This window comes from Sarcophilus harrisii, chromosome 2, assembly GCF_902635505.1.
Source record: "Sarcophilus harrisii chromosome 2, mSarHar1.11, whole genome shotgun sequence".
NCBI lineage: Eukaryota > Metazoa > Chordata > Mammalia > Dasyuromorphia > Dasyuridae > Sarcophilus > Sarcophilus harrisii.
The window spans coordinates 486804139-486816883 of record NC_045427.1 but is presented as its reverse complement, the minus strand read 5'-3'; the positions used below and the strand labels follow the sequence as shown (position 1 = coordinate 486816883).

General features: G+C 38.1%; 1 protein-coding gene across 1 annotated transcript in view; it reads right to left on the bottom strand.

The window, feature by feature from the left end:
• RXRA (retinoid X receptor alpha) overlaps positions 1-12745 on the bottom strand; it is a 426208-nt gene that overhangs the window by 306008 nt on the left and 107455 nt on the right. The window lies entirely within an intron of this gene.

Sequence of the window (12745 nt, the reverse complement as noted above, 5' to 3'; positions counted from 1 at the left end):
AATAGATAATTTTTGTTGAATAGAATTAGAATTTAGAAATAGAAATACTTTTGTACAAATAAAATTAATGCATCTAGAAAAAGAAAGGAAAGAGTTGACTGGGAAAACTTCATATGAAATATCTTTGAGAATTATTTCATATCCAATATATACTAATAATGAAGTAAATGAACAAAGGATATAAAGAAACAGTTCTCACTTGAAGCCTTGCAAACTATTATAGTGATATGGAAAGATGCTCTAAATCACTAATAATAAAGAAATACAATCGAAACAGCAATTAGGTTTTACTTCCAATCCAGCAAATTGACAAAGATGATAAAAGATTCTTGTCTTTCAATAGTCAGTGTTGGAGAGGTAAAAAGACAGGCACAGAATGTATTGTTGGTACAATACATTCAGACTTAACTAAAAGAAAAACCATGGCTTAGAAATAAAGTTATGGTTAAATGTGGTATTGTTGGTAAAACTGTGAATTGGTACAATTGTTTTGGAAACCAATTAGAATTATAAAAATCACCAAAACATCTAAATATTCTATTGTTAGATATATATCACAAGGAAGTTAATGACAAAAAGAAAAGCCCCTCCCATACCAAAATATTTCCAGCAGTAATTTTTGTTGTAGCAAAGAACTAGAAACAAAGCAAATGCCTATCTTTTGGAAAATGGATTATTAAATTCTGGTACATGAATGTTAAGGAATTATTCTGTGTTGTAAAAAACAATGAATGTGATGAAAGCAGGAAAAAAATCAAAGATTTGAATAAACTGATACAAAGTAAGCAGAGTCATGAAAACATTATATATGACAACTATAACAATGTCAATGGAAAGAATATCTATAAAATAATCAAAAGTGAATTTTGTGATATTATAAAGAATAAACTTGGGCCCAAAGAAAAGCTATGAGAAGATTCTTTCTCCTTTTCTTTTTCAGTCGTGAGGGTCCACAGGTGTGGAACATTAGATATAATGTCAGATTTTTTCCATGTGTTATCAGTTTTACTAACAATTTTTCCTCTTTTCTTTTTTTCTTATTAAATTATGTATTATAGAGGGTAGATGTCTAGGAGGGAACAAGGAAAAGATACAGGGGAAAACTTAGATAACATAAAAATAAAAGATATAGTTGTTTTTTTTTTTAGTTTGTGATTTTCTGTAAATGAAAGCTATTCTCCTTACAAAATGACATTGTTGGGGAAGGTTCCTAGAGAAAGTGGAATTTGTGTAAATTTGAAAGGATGAGTAGGATTAGGATAGTGGAAAGGAAGAACAGGATCTGAAGGAAAATGGTGCTTTAGCTTAAACTAGAATCCTGGCTAGGATTTTTCAGAAGGCATAAACCTTCCATAATGCACCTAATAATGGACCTATGTCCTCCCTGGTCTCCTGGAGACCTACCTGCGCCCTGAATGAAAATGATGAAAGGTATTCGTGGGCCCAAGCCTGCCCCTTCCAAGTACCAGTATGACCTCTGGCTATAAAATTGCGATTAAAAACTTTCCCAGGCAGAGGTGGACAAATAATTGTGACTTGAATCCATTATTCTTTTGAAAAGGCCCAAGACAACAAGAAAATGCTGAGGAGTTAGGATTTGATTGTCTTTAGACTAGTTTGGGGTTTCTAAAGGTGCTTATAATAGAGACCAGAGGTAGAATAGAAGGCTACTTTCCTGCCCAACTTTAACTAAAAGAAAAACCATGGCTTAGAAATAAAGTTATGGTTAAATGTGTTATCAATGGCAAAAAGATCTGATATATCTTGCTGTAGACACTTAAATAGTTATATGAGCTATAGGCAGGTCATTTTACCTCTGACAACCAGTTTAAATCTCTATTCTGTATCATCCTAAAGTGCTCTACCAATCTTAGAGTGCCCTATAAGTGCTAGATTATTATTAATAATTATTATTATTGTTATTGCACCCTGCTCAAGTATCCAGTTGTTAACCTTCCTGCATTAGGCAGGAAAACATTTGACTCAGAGTTCAGTGATCCAGGTCGTGGTCTCTCTGAGCCTCAGTTTCCTCATCTGTAATTTGTGACGCTTTGTCCCTGTCCTACCAGCCATATACGGTGATCAGGAGCACACAAATGTGAGGGATCACTAGTCTAAAGTTCCCTGACTCTGACTCGGATGACAAAGCGCATAATAATGTTCTTCCCTCCAGCTGCATTCCTCGCACAGACTGGGCCGGGAGCATCCTGAAGGGCGACTGGTATGCTACAGTGCATAAAGTTTTCTCCTTCTGGAAGGTCTGTAATGCGGGTTAAGGGCTGGGGGAGGAGAAGCTGCACACTTTCTCTGGATGCACAGGGCAGACTGAGCCAGAATTCTCACTGAACATTGCCCCGATATCCCCTGGCCATGAACGTGACAAGGAGCACAAGCCGCACGGCAGATTGCCTACATGGGCACATAAGAAAGGGGAGCCTCCTCAGCCCTGGACTTCCAGGAGCAGAGTTCCAGTTCTGTTCAGGTGCTGCCGTGTCTCCAGAGCCTTTATGGGCTGGGATATTAACTCCACAGAGTGAGGTAGGTTATCCAGGAGCCAGAGCAGGTTGGATGCCAGCACCTTGTGGCACTGCCCTGGATGACAGGCCTGGGTGGGACGTGGCCGCCAAAAGCCTGAGACATTGGGGAGAGCAGGTGGACACCAGATCATGGTCCTACTCTTACTGCAGCTTCACCGTTCGCTTTGCCCTGGTCTGGTGTGTGGATGGGCATTTGGTTTATAAAATGTCAGAACTGGACATGAGGAAGAGGCCCAAGTCCAGGTTCACTGATTTCAAGGAACTTTCCTCTTTACCACCTTCTGTAATTAAAGAGATTGGTATTTAGGAATTAGAAGTTTGGGGTTCCTGAGGAAAAGCTAAGTCAGAAGGAGTCCCTTCCCCCTTGTTAATCGTAGATTAAACAGCTACTTAAGATCTCATTGTAAGTACTGATTGGAGAGTTTCTATGACTGGTCCAGAAGTGTTAAGTGTCTGGGGTCAGACTTGAACTCAGGACCTCCTGACTTCAGGGTTGCTACTCTGCCCACTGCACCACCCAGCTGCCCTTTTTCAGCCCTTTTCTTAGGCAGACCAGAGCTCCTCTGAGGGGTGAGTGCTGGGCAAATATAAAAACCTGCAGGAAGAAGGAAGGAAGGAAGCCCTCCTGATCTTGTGCCCTGATCACCTGGACCTTCTCTGTGATCAGGTAGGCGCCATTTTTGTTTGGGTGGAGTTGGATCCGTTAGGAATGTGGGAAGCTTCTAGGGTGGAAATTCCTTTGCTGACACAGGCCAGAAACTTCTTTCACTGAGTTTCCTGGGGGGCCCCCCCGAGGGGCTCAATGACTCACCTGTGATAGAATAGCTCTTACGTATCAGAAGTAGAATCTGAACTCAGGTCTTCTGGCCTCTAAGGCCAAACTCTCTAGCCCCACCGGTGACTGGCTGATTCTCAGCTGGTTGCCATGGAAAAGAGAATTTTTCTCTCATTAAAACCATGTGCACTTAGAAAAACATTTTAAAAATATGCTTCATTGCACCTCCTACACAATAACAATAGCTTGCATTTACCTAGCTCTTTAAGGTTCACAAAGTGCTCTCCTGACAGCAGCCGTGTGAGCTAGACGTGGTTCAAGTGTCATTCAGCAAAATTCACTAAACATTATTAAGTGCATCCCCTATTTAGGATAGCCAGCAGATATGCTGGAGATACAGAGACATGGGGAGAATTGGGCTCTCGGATCTCTGAGCACTTGCATTTTTCTGGGGAAATACAATATAGTAATCACAGAAGTAGATTTGAGGCAGTATGAGGAGGGGGGCAGTTAGATGGTGCTTTGGACAGAGAGTCGGACCTGGAGCCAGGAAGACCTGAATTCAAATCTGAATTCCGATACTTTCTAGCTGTGGGTCCCTGGCCATGTCACTTAACCCTGATTGTCTCAGTTTCCTCAACTATAAAATGAGCTTGAGCAGGAAATAGCAAACCACTCCAGTATCTTTATCAACAAACCCCCAGATGGGGTCACTGACACTTGTGAAGAACAGCCGGGGCTTCCTGTAGGAGGAGATACCTGAACTGAGACGGGAAGAAACTAAAGATCCTAAGACAGGTGAACAAGGAAACTTGTGGGCAACCGGATATAACTCATGGAAAACGCATAGAGACAAGAAAGGGAATGTTGAGTTTGGGGAACAGCTTCTAGACTCATTTGTCTGGAACACAGAGTTCATAAAGAGGAATAATATGAAATAAGTCTGGAAAGATAAGTCAGAGCCCTGTTGTTTTGATAAAGAAATCTCTGACTATTGGGCCCCCAGAGACCTGACTGGATAATTACAGCAAGGCTACACCGTGGTGGGGGAAGACATTTTCTACCTGCTGGAGTACTTGGCTATTGGTCAGGTTGGAATCTAAGGCCTCAGACTCAGTTGCCAGAGGACCAGTGTCTGGGGCCATATGATTACAAAATGCTCTTTTTCTAAGATGGTTCAACGGAGCATGGTAGAGTAACCTGGATGCCAGCAGTATAATCCCCATTTTTTTTTTTTTTCAGATGATCATGCTGAGGTGCCTAAAGGTTAAATGACTTGTCTATGTCACATAGCTGGTCATTATATAGCAAACTGATATTTTGCCTACTCCTAAGCTCTGTTTCCAGCAGGGTTTTAGCTTCAGGGGAAATGGAATGGAAAATTCAGAGACTCCTGAGAATCCAGAAGACTGTGAGAATCTCCTGTCAGAGATCCTGGGTGTGGGTGGAATTCACAGAATCTTGATTAGTGGATAAGGGTCAGTGGCTACTTTTCTTCCTCAGAGCCCTGGAGCCTTGCAAAGACATAGAATATGATTCCAGAGCTCCATTCACTATTCTCTGAGCTCCCCCTGGGTGTGTGGCAGCAGTTCTGGCCAGTATCAGGAAAAGCTCCCCGCTTAGTCATTAATACAGTGTTGCTTTTGGCCCCCTCCAGAAATGCAGGCTGCAGAACTCCAGATTTTCCGTGACATTTAAAAAGTTTTAAGTGCATACCATTTTACAAAATCCACCTGTTTTCTTTAGTTCAGGGAAAATGAAAGTCTGGATTGTGGATTTACCTTGATAATCAAATGACTACATTTCTTCTCAATCGTTCCCCTCTCCCCACCTTCCAACATTGCATAAAGGACCAATCTTAATGGGTAAATTTTGCATTAGTCTAAATGGCTCCTGTCTGTTAGGCAAGAAGGAGCTCTCACATTTTCCTCTCACCTACTTTCAGAAAAACTGAAAACCATCGAAAACACAAGAACATCTTAGTATTTTTGGAATTGCCTACAAAAGAAGACTTTATTTACCCTATTGACCAAAGAGCGAAAGATAACATCCTTCATCTAAGATTGGGACAGAAAAAGATATATTTTTCCTGGGAGTGGGTGGTGGTGGTGAGGAAGGGTGAGGTATATGTGGGGGAACACCAAACATCTTCAATATTTACTAACAGTTTAAATGTTTAAACAGTTCCCTGAAATTGTGCAGATAGGTGATATGGTGAGGAGAGTGCTTGGCTTACCTGTGTGACTGCTAGACAACTCACTTAATTTCTGTCTTCCTTTGTTTCAGCTGTAAAATGGGGATAATAATAATACCTATGTCACTGGGCTCTTGTGAGGATAAAAAGGAGATAATATTTGTAAAGTGCTTTGTAAAACCCTTAAGAATTATATAAATACTAACTATTATTATTATAATTTGTGGGAGAGGGAGAAAAGGAGTGGTTACACTAACTAAATTAATGGGATAATTGCCATTTGACTTTGTGGGTACAACATTTAAGTTTATTTTTCTACAGAAGCTTTTACTCAAGTATATTGAAAGACTTTCTGAATCTAGATAATTCAGTCTCCCAACGCCCCTGAGTAAAAGAAACGTATTTCTCCTTGTTTTTAAAGTGGGGTGTCTCGGAGGACAGGGATAAATGATTATCCAGAGTACCAAGTCAAATGGTAGAAAGGGTAATAAGGAAATCAAGAAATCTGGCTCATGGTCCTGTGAACTGACTTTAGCATTAGCTGCAAAGAGACATGTGAGACTATATTTCTAGTCTGTTGGCAGGGAGAGAAAATCAATGTTTGCTAAATGAAAGGGATGAAAATCAGCGGGAGGAAAATATATTGTCAATCTTTTAATGGAGTATGATTGGCGATGACAACTCAAAAGTAAAACCGTGAAAGAGCAGGTGGGGTATGTGGTTTCTCTGTGGAGATGAGACTTCATTATCCCCCACAAGTCCTCCGCTAAGTCTAAAGCATCACTGCAGCACAGAAGTAACCCTAAATTCTCAGAGAAGAAAGAAACTCTGGTAGGTTTAATTTTGTGGGAAAGACACCTTGTGCAGTCCTACTAACAGTCTATGTCTATTTGCTAAGGATCAGTCTAGCGAAATACAGAGAAATCCATTTTCACTTCAGTTCAGTTTCAGAAACAGTAGTTAAGGGGACCAGGTGGAGGTGAGGAGGGAGAATGTTCTAGGTATGAGAGTCCAACTGAACAAAGTCACAGAGATAATAGTAGGTGGAATGTGGTGTACAGGAAATAGTAGGCCTGTTTGGCTGGAATGTAGCATGCCTGAGGGAGAGTAGTGTGACTCAGTCTATAAAAATAGGCTGAAGCCAAATTGTGAAGGCTTGAAATGCCAAAGAGAGGAATTTGTATTTTATCCTAGAAGCAAGAGAGATCTAGGCCAGACTTGTACTTTAAGGATATTTCAGTTTGCCTGTAGCAGGGAGGATGGATTGTAGAGAAAAGAGAGTTTTGCTCATTCAAAGGCTATGAGAGTCCCTGAGTTTCACCAGGTTAGCCACCACACAGATATAAAACAGATAGGGCACAGATATAAAAGTTGTCACAGAAGTATAATTAATGAGACTTGGCAACTAATTGGGTATGAAGTGAGGGGGAAAGTGAAGAGTTAAGCCCTTAATTGTAAACCTGGGTGAATTGTGGACCTGGATAATTGGTTGCAACTTGAGTTCCTTTGCTTTTTTGAAATATACTTTTCCATTCTCTTCTGTGATTTATCATTGATGCAGAATAATACTGTTATTCAAATCACTTTTCTTTCCTTTTTGTTGGTCTTTCTACTAGATGGTTTCAGAATTTGATGACTGCTACTTAAATTATGAAATTTAACTACTACATATCTTGGAGTTCTTTTTTTCTGAGAACTCATGGGATCAGCAATCTGTGGATTCTTCTTTTTTTTTTTAATCAATGTGTTGTCTATATTTAAAAGCTCTGGATAATTTTGTCAATTTTTTTTTGACTTTATACTATTCAGATTTTTTTTTTAGTTATTCTGAAATTGATTCTGTCTTCAAAGTCAGTCACTCTGACTTGTATTCAGTTCATGTGTGTGTGTGTGTGTTAACATTATGGTGTTTTGCTTCTCTTCTGTTAATTTTATTCCACTTTGGCATTTTTTGTGTTCTGAATCTTCCCTTGCGTTTCTTTTAGAGCTTCTAATTCTTTGGAGAGATTTTCCATCATGAAATCAAGTTTTTCTTAGCTTTTGAGAAATTTGAAGAAAACAACTACTCTGCCTTCTTTTTGGTCATGTCAAATCTGGGTGACTGGATGATAAATAAAGAAAATAGGAGAAGATATGGATTTAAAATGAAAAATCATGAATTAATATTTGGTATATATTGAATTTAAGATGTCTATGGGACATTCATGAGAGATATTCCATATGTCCAGAATACAATTGTAATGGTAGACTAGAGCTCAGAAGAGAAATGAGGGCTAGATATGGATCTAGGATCATCCTTCAGAGAGATGATAATTGAACCTATGGAAGCTGATGAGATAATGAAGAAAGAGAAGAAAAGTAGACCCAGCACAGAGCCCTGAGGTACATTCACACATAGGAATTAAGGCATGGATGATAAACCGGGGAATTGTCAGACAGATAGGGGCAGTCCATTCATCAAGTGTACAATGATGTAAATTACTACAAAGAGTTTCAGAAGGATGAAGACTGAGAGAAGTCTAATGCATTAATAATTAGAAAATTAATTAGAATTATTAGAATAATTAAAAAATAAAAAGAAACCTTGGAGAGAGGATTGTAGGTCTAGCAGTGAGAATCAATTGAGATTACAAATGATTGAGAAATGAGTAGGAAGTGAGAAAGTGGGGACAATGAATGTTGATCTCTTCATGGCAAGCTATGTAATGCTTAATAGCTTGATATATAAAAAATATAAAATTAAAATTAGTCTCTGTTTTGTGTAGCCCCCATCTACTTCTGGCGTAACTATGGTAGAATAGCATTAAAGGGGGGCATGCTAAGTTAATTAGCTAAATTAAGATAATGTATTATTTAAACTTATCTACTGGTGCTCTACTGGTACAATGACCACTGAATCAGTGTGTTCTGGATGGGATGGAACCACACGATATTGGAATACTTATTGTGATAAAGTCAGAAGACAAAATGACATTTTAGCTAAATGGAAAGATGATTCACAAATATTCCCTAAAGAGGCAAACAAAGGAATCAGTGGACTTGGCTTATTATGCAACCAAAGATTATAGACAACATCATTTCATAGGACATTGGCTCACCTTTTATTGCTATGCTCACTATAAGCATTTGCACAGACCAACCCAACTTGAAGAAACAATAACAACAGATATTGGTATCACATTTTAAGACTTGAGAAGTGCTTTACGCAAATCATCTCACTGATCCTCACAGCTCTGTGAGGTAGATGCTATTTATGTATTTAAAACACAAAAGAGGCCAAATGGAGAGTCCACAAAAACCTCATGCCTCTATATCTTGAGTATTTTCTTCAAGAAGAGAGTCAGGAGATTTTAGATGTTGTAAGCACAGAATAACATCATTATAAATGAAATTTACTCTATTTCCTGTGTTATGTGAAAGGAAATGATTGGTTATTGATATGAAAATCAGTTTTAGGGGTATACTCAAGCCATCAACTTATTAGAGAAAAAATAAAAATCAACATCAAATTGAAAGAATAAAAATGAGATAATATAGCATCTGATTGAGGTAAGCCCAATCTAAGACATGTAATCAGCCTACTAATGTTGAAAATTGTAAATGGATAGAAGAATAGCCATCAACATAGACCATCACCATTTCCCAAGAATGTTTAACCAATAAATAAATAACTACCATTTAGATAGCACTTAAAAATTTTCATTGCCCTTTAAAAGTAGTTTATTTTGTCCACACAAAATGCTAAGAAGTAGGTACTATTTTTGGCCCCATTTAACAGATGAAGAAACTGAGACAGACAGAGCTTAAATTAAAGTTAAGACTTGCCTAGGGTCACATAGCTAGTAAAGTGTCTGAAGGAGGATTTGAATTCAGGTCTTTCTGACTCCAAGTTTAGCTCTCTATCCATTATGCTACTTTTCACCATGGATGAGACTAAAAGAGTCTAGAAAATACCTCCATCAACAAATATTTGCTGCCTTTGTAAAATCAAGTGATGTAACAAGAAACATCCAATGCCAATTTAGAATGTAAAATAATTTTCATGATATTATAAAGGAAGATAAAGGAAAAGTAGGAAAAATATTAATGTTACAGTCAAATGTCCTGGGTTCAAATTCCCCCTCTGATACTGACTACCTGATTAATTTTGGGAAAGTTGCTAAACTTCACGGTCTCAATTTACTTTTCTGTAAAATGAATGGGCTGGACTAGATGATCTCCAAGACCCCTTTCAGGACTCGAGCTATGATCCTAAAATTATGGTGAGAGGGCAAACAGAAGAAAAGAATAAATTTATAGAAATCTTGGCAAAGAGATTCAAGTAAATCGGATCACTTTCAGAACCTTTGGAGACAAAACTAGAAAGACAACAAACAGGAGAAATGTGGAAAAGGTCTTCCAAGTGGCCGTGCCTCTGTAGACATGGCAAGAGGTTGTTTCTATAAACTTTCTCTAACAAACTCTTTCCTTTAATAGTCACCACAGAGGTTCCATTTAAACTCCAACACTACCATGTGGCGGCTGTGCAAACTATGGCTTCTCAAAACCACAGGTGAGATTGGGTGACAGTTGGACCTCAAAGGTGAACAAACAACCCTGAAAAGGACTCAGCAAACCTAATGTAGGTTATGTGCAAGTCAAGACATCACCCATGACATCACTGGTCCTCTTTGAAAATGAACAGTTAATAAGAAGACTACAGCACCTGGTTTTTTGACAGAGATGGCTTTAAAGAAAAAAAAGGGGAAAAGCACATGATGAGACCAGGTATCTACAGTGGAGGACTGTGCTAGGGAGTGACACAATCTTGAAGGAACCAAGTTTTCATTTCTCAGGATACTGAAAAGAAGGGAAGAATACATGAAGGGGAATGATTAAAAGAGATAATGAAGAAAAGATTGATACCCATTGATTTATAGACCTATTTTCTTCATTCTACAAAATTTTTATCAGTATAATCTACATGTCGATTGAAGGCATCCTTGATGAAGACATGAGGAGAGAAGTGTCAGGATTTCACAAATGATAAGCCACAGCAGTACATGTCTTTGTCATCAGACAATTGATTCTCAAAGGTGCTGTCATAAGTGAAATTCCCCAAAAATAGATTGAAGCACTTTTTTTTTCTAAGAAATATAATAGTTGATTAATAGGGCTTAAAGTAAGTCAGTGACTGCCTCAGTTAAGCTATAGACCCTGAAAAGAAGGGCAGCTCTCTTTTATAGTCTGGGGCAATATAGAACAAAGAATAGGTGGGAAACAAATGATGATTAATTACAAAAACTTGATATTAGTAATGGTGAAATCAATCAATATGATTGGTTACAGAGTCGAGGCATGGGGGAACAATATGATTGGTTGAAAGTTGGGAATGAGGGACTAACAATAATCTCCTTACCTCCTATGACTAACACATGTTCATTGTTTGAGTCGACCTGCAGGATTAGAAATAGTGAATCAAACTTCTTTGGGTAACAAAGCAGATATTCAAGGATAGCTTTGATGGCATATAGATATGGAATCAGACTTCCTAATATCACCCACATACCTCAAGAACAACAGAAGAGAGTTGGACCATTAATCTTAATTCATAATAGGCCGGCTGAGTTTCTGAACTAAGTTCAGAGACAAAGAACAATGACTTAGTTAGTTACAGAATAAAATTAATTAATTTTAAATAGGATCAATAAAAATGATACAGAATCAATTTAACTTTTTCAGTGCAGAGTATATAATACTCCACTGTCCTTATTATTGACTTAAAAAAACTTTTGGTTTAATAGAGTAAAACACTCCCCTCTCCTGACAAAATATCCCACATTCATATATTAAAAATTTTAGCCCAATAAAATTCCTTCTCTGTTAACATCAGCATTCTTCCAATGATGCTATAAAGTTGTGAATTATGTAATTCCATCATTCCATGAGAAAGAAGAAGGTGATGGAAAGATGCATGGATGTGATAAATAGGTTAAAACAAATTCCCAATGTAGATGTGTACAAAAGAAGTTGGTTAAGGGATATTTTCACCAAGAAATGTGGCCCAAAAAGGAAGTGGTTTATGTAGAGAGAAAGGTTAAAGAAAATACCCTAAAGTCTCTACTGGTACACTTGTAAAGTTAAGAGCCTGAAAAGAGAGCTCATGTAGAGAAGAGTTGTACAAGTTTTAGAAGGCACAGAAGTTATGCCATTTTTGCTACTTTGATGAGATTTCTTTTATCAAAGGATAAAAATTTGGGACTTTGGGGGAAGGAAGAATGATGCTTAGGAGCTTATGTGAGTAAAAAATCCAATCAGGAACAATAAGGATCACCCTTATAGGAAATTGTAATGGTGATGATGATGGCAATGATAACTGATAATGACAATAATAACAAAACCAAAAACAAACATCCAATCAAAAAACAACAACAGCAACTCATCCATTTAATGGGGAATAAAGAGGAGAATCTCAGGATCATAGGAGGGATCTCAGAGGATATCTGATCCAACTTGTACCTAAATAATAACCTCCCATAGGAGGTCCCCCTAAAAGTAATCACTTTAGAATACCTCCAGTGATAAGAATACCATTACGTTCCTGAGGAGGTCAGTGCCTCTTTTGGGCAGCTTTACAGATAAGAAAATTTTAAATATTCAATTAAGAATCTATCTTTTAGTGACTTTCTTCCATTGTTTTTAGATGGAAAGCCAAGGTAAGAATTAAGAATTCTTAAACTTGGGGCAAATTCAATTGAAAGATGGGATAGAAATCTTGGATTTGGGGTGTCTTATGTCTAAAGGATTCTGATTCTTTTTCCTATGGAAGTTAAGGAAGAAGGTGGGCCCCAGAAAATGGGTAGTATGATGACAGAACCTCAGGAGTAGCCCCCCAAGAGTGGTCATGGATCGTGAGTTAGAATGTGAAGACTATGGGAAAAAGTGTACCCTGAATGTCAGGCCCCCAGGGAAAAGCTGCTTTCACCCTGACTAATTATAGTTCTACCATAAGCTCCATGAAGTTAGGTTGATGACATATAAATTGTCTGGCCCCTAGTGTATACACACATTAGGCACTTAGTACAAATTTGCTGAATGAATTAAATGGATTTTGAAGCAAGCCCCTGCAAAAATGTGTGAGCCTATTTAAAAATAGGGGATTGGGAGGCAAGGGAATTCTCAGATTAAAGACAAAAAGCATTGAAAATCTGGGTTTAAGGAATGTTAACCATTCTCGTTGTTGGGTCTGGTTACTGATTG